Source organism: Cibotium barometz, chromosome 40, assembly GCF_041138505.1.
Source record: "Cibotium barometz isolate CiBa-2024 chromosome 40, ASM4113850v1, whole genome shotgun sequence".
NCBI lineage: Eukaryota > Viridiplantae > Streptophyta > Polypodiopsida > Cyatheales > Cibotiaceae > Cibotium > Cibotium barometz.
Window position 1 is genome coordinate 37,777,669 of NC_141085.1, and position 5,651 is coordinate 37,783,319.

Sequence of the window (5,651 nt, forward strand, 5' to 3'; positions counted from 1 at the left end):
ACACACCCAATATGAAATTACCTTTTTCTCAGCATCAACTAACTTTCAAACAATCCTTTAATGAAACCATTATGTCACTGATGACAATCCTCAAAGTCTCTGGTTGAATCCTTATTTCCCAATCGGTGTACTTATGGCATCATTGGCAACCAGAACGCTCACCACCAACTCACTCAGGGGCCTTTTCCATAGTTCCTAGCTCATAGTAACCGGTAATATATTCATATAACAGAACGGAATCTCCGTGGAAGATCAGCAAGATCAACCCACAGATCCATATAAAAGAGCCATGGACTCATCCGTTGAAGACCAGCAAGGTCAATCAACCAGATCCATGGTCGGTTTCAGAAAACAACTCTTACTCCTTGTTCCAATATCTTCCACGACGCACGTGTGGGTATCTTCGGCGACCGAGAGTCCGAGCACCGTATGGTCAGCACCCTCTAGGATCCTTCGCATAGGTGACCTAGCGCTTCACTCATAGGCCGCTTCCTTGGTCTCTAATCCACCGTACCAGAAGCTCACCATTTAAATCGAACCGAGGCTGGTCAAGACCTCGGCCGACCTTGCTACACGAGACGTCCTCCATTGACTCTCCGTCAACAGTTGCAACTTTATCAGTTCGGTCTTCATGACCTTAATCCTCAAGACGGTCAAAATGCTTCCCCAGCATTCTTGACATAAAATAGTCATTTACAGACAGTCACAAAATACAGTTTCTATAACGAACTCTCGTCTTTCCACATTATCCACTCTCGGACCACATTACTTATTCCCTATTCCATTCAATGTGTACTTATTCTCATCCATTCACTCATATAGACTACACATTATTTCACATACACATTCAGATTCATTATTCTACATACATATCCATGTTCGTACGTCCACATCATACATCCAATTTCACATTCATACATACGCATCTACATGCATACATCTATTTTCACATCCTCATTCATACATATATCCAATTTTCACATCCACATTATACATACATCCAATTTCACATTCATATATACGCATCTACATGCATACATCTATTTTCACATCCTCATTCATACATCCATATTCACATACATACATCTACATCCGAATCTACATCCATATTCACATACATACATCTACATCCGAATCTACATCCATACATCCAGATCCATATTTTCATTCACATTCACATCCATACATCCAGATCCACATCTTCATTCACATTCACATCCATACATCCACATCTACATACATACATCCATTTTCACATCCTCATTCATACATCCACATCCACATACATACATACATCCGTATCTACATCCATACATCCATACTACATCCATTCTCACCCTAACACATCCCATATACATCTTATCCCATCAGATACACCCTCTACCTCGTCCCGTACACATCTTAACACATCCTAACTCATCTTAACACATTCTATCACATCTCATACACCTCTTATCATATCCTATCACATCTCATACACATCTTATCACATCTTTTCACATCTCATACACCTCTTATAACATCCTATCACTTCCCATACGCATCTTATCACATCTCATACACCTCTTATCACATCCTATCACTTCCCATACGCATCTTATCACATATTATCACATCTCATTTAAAAATCAATCTTTTATATATTTTCCTATGCATAAATTTATTTTAAATGAAAATGACACTTTTGAATTAAAATTCCATCTCTTATGCATCTTCCTATGCATAAACTCAATTTAGATGAGAATTGACACTTTTGAATTAAAAATCCATCTTTTATGCATCTTCCTATGCATAAATTCAATTTGGATGAGAATAACACTTTGAATTTAAAAATCAATCTTTTATGCATCTTCTTATGTATAAATTCAATTTGGTAGGAATTACATTTTTAGAATAAAAGAATTTCCCTTATGCATCTAAGTTATGCATAAAATCCATTTATGATGAAAATCACACTTTTAGTATAAAAAGAATATCTTTTATGCATACCGCTATACATGAAATCCAATATGATAAAAGTAACACTTTTACAATAAAATAATCAACTTTTATGCATACCTCTATGCATGAAATCCAAATATGATAAAAGTCACACTTTTATAATAAAATAATCAACTTTTATGCATACCTCTATGCACGAAATCCAAATATGATAAAAGTCACACTATTATAATAAAATAATCAACTTTTATGCATACCTCTATGCATGAAATCCAAATATGATAAAAGTCACACTTTTATAATAAAATAATCAATTTTTATGCATACCTCTATGCATGAAATCCAAATATGAGAAAAGTAACACTTTTATAATAAAATAATCAATTCTTATGCATACCTCTATGTATGAAATCCAAATATGATAAAAGTCACACTTTTATAATAAAATAATCAATTTTATGCATACCTCTATGCATGAAATCCAAATATGAGAAAAGTAACACTTTTATAATAAAATAATCAATTCTTATGCATACCTCTATGCATGAAATCCAAATATGATAAAAGTCACACTTTTATAATAAAATAATCAATTCTTATGCATACCTCTATGCATGAAATCCAAATATGATAAAAGTCACACTTTTATAATAAAATAATCAACTTTTATGCATACCTCTATGCATGAAATCCAAATATGATAAAAGTCACACTTTTATAATAAAATAATCAACTTTTATGCATACCTCTATGCATGAAATCCAAATATGATAAAAGTGACACTTTTATAATAAAATAATCAACTTTTATGCATACCTGTGTGCATGAAATCCAAATATGATAAAAGTCACACTTTTATAATAAAATAATCAACTTTTATGCATACCTCTATGCATGAAATCCAATTATGATAAAAGAAACACTTTTATATTAAAATAATAATTATTTTATGTATACCTCTATGCATGAAATCCAAATATGATAAAAGTAACACTTTTACAATAAAATAATCATCAATTATGCATAACATAAAAATCAATTTCTCCATGATTACAATAAAATTCCTAGAATATGGTAGGAAGTTCTCTTTTCATGCTTTGAATAAAATTATTTTATGTGTAATTTTTATAAAAATTTTACCATAGCTCCGCTACTATGACTGATAAATCTCAATTTATTTTGAAGGATAAAGCTTATCATTAAGGAAATGATTAGAATGATCCCTAATTGGATCATTAACCCAATAATGGGTTGAATCATTAATATTCATGAAATACATAAACTAAAAGCATAGAAAAAAGCCATTAATTTGACCTCAAGTATAGATTAATCTTGGATTAAGAAAAAGCTTTATGAAAAGCTTCATTTGGATTGAGAATGGATCATGAGTATGACCAGTGAGAGAGAGAAATTACATAAAAACCATTAGAATTAAGCATAAATAAAAATTTATGTAATTCTTTACTATCATTAATCAATTAACTTCAATAGCATTCATCAATTAACTTCAATAGCATTCATCAAATTATGTAATTCTTCACTACCATTCATCAATTAACTTCAATAGCATTCAAAAACCATTCCAATTAAGCTTCTCAAGATTGAGAGGGGTTGAGAAGAGAGAAGTATTGAGAAATTATAGAAAAGATCAAAATTCACCATTTACCTTACAAATTGCTTGATTCTTTGTTCACGGTAGAGGCCCCCAACCAATCAATTGGTTAAGTATGTTGATGGAGCCACCAATGGGGATTGAAGAAAGAGGGAAGCTCCAATTTCTTCAATTTGGAGAGAATTTTAGAGAATAGTAGAAATTAGCATTATTTCAGCATAACTCTAGTATAGTAAAATTCTTTCCTTTTTTTCAAAGGACTCATGTTCTATTTATAGGGGAGGGAATCTCTAACCAAAGCTAACTGAATTCTAGAATTTTTCAAATTCAGTTTGGTTGAATTTGGACTAGATTTGGACCTAGTTTGGTTCCTTTTTGATTCGATTTGGTTCCATTTTGATTTGGTTTGATTCAAGAGAGAGGAGAGATAAAAATATCACATTATTTTTGAGTTTAAAACTCATTCAAGCATGTGAAATATGCACCTTCTTTAATGGACTCCCCTTCCTTACGTATGTGTCAAAATGGAATTATTATACCCAAAATATCTCATATTTTTAATATTGCTCATAGTTTTTTACTAATAAACCTTGTACATTTTCAACTCTTCATCTTATGTGAGCATTTACTCATTTTTGGATACCCAAAATATCTCATATTTTTGATATTACTCATAGTTTCTTACTAATAAACCTTGTACATAGTCAACTCTTCATCTTATGTGAGCATTTACTCATTTTTGGGTATCTTCTTTTACAAATTGGATTTATCTCCTCCCTACACATGGATTGATCTTATTGGCCCAAAGGAACCTTAATTGGACCATAATCTAAATTTTTTGAAAATCTAGACCCTTAGGCTAAGGTCCTTTATACCCATTTCCAATTAATTCCAATTGCACATTGAAAAATTCTTTCTGAATTTCTGTTTCAGGGGAATTAATTTTAATAAGATGAGATATTTTTCTATCCAAAAATATTCAAAATCTGAATATTCTCTCTCTAGAATATTTTCTCTCTCTATGCCAAAACAGGCAGAGACAAGATCTCTTATATTTCTGAAGAGGGAATTGATTACAGGGGAATATGCTCGACATTTTGAGAGGCTGGGGAGGAATCTTGCATAATTGATCCAACCAATCATGTAGCCTCCTTCTCAGGTGTATGTATCAACTAAATTGCTAAACCAATTTTGGGAATTATCAAGCACACAAGTGGAATTTGGCCTCCACTTAGCAAAATATGTTAATGATAATTTTTACTATTCTCTAAAATTCTCTCCAAATTGAAGAAATTGGAACTTCCTTCTTTCTTCAATCTCCATTGGTGGCTCCATCAGCATACCAAACCAATTGATTGGTTGGGGGCCTCTACTGTGATCAAAGAATCAAGCAATTTGTAAGGTAAAGTGTGAATTTTGATCTTTTTCCATAATTTCTCAATGTTTCTCTCTTTTTAATGATATTGAAGTTAATTGGTAGTAAGGAAATACATAAATTTCTATTTAAGCTTAATTTTAATGGCTTTTATGTAATTTCTCTCTCTCTCACTCAAAGAATGGTCATTCCCATGACCTATTCTCAATCCAAATGAAGCTTTTTCCTAATCCAAGAATAAATTTTATGCTTGTCCCAAATTAATGGCTTTTTTATGCTTTAAGTTAGTTATTTCATAAAAATTTATGATTCAATCCATAATGGGTTAATGATCCAATTAGGGATCATTCTAATCATATCCATAATGTTAACGTTCATTCTTTTAGAATAAATTGAGATTTATCAGTAATAGAGCAGAGCTATGGCAAAATTTTTGTAAAATTTACACATATAAGATTTTCATTCAAAAGTATTAAAAGAGGACTTCCTACCATATTCTAGGAATTATCGTTCCTAGATTAATTGAAAGATTTTCATTGTAATCATAGAGAAATTGATTTTTATGTTTATGCATAATTATTGAATTACAAAAAAGAGAAATTTCTAGTAATTAAATTTCATGTTAAAAGAGTAATCCCCATGACCTTGGGAATCCATGTATTCCATTGATTTAGAGAAAAGAATTGAAATCCTAAGATTATGTATAATTTATATAAAAGAAAA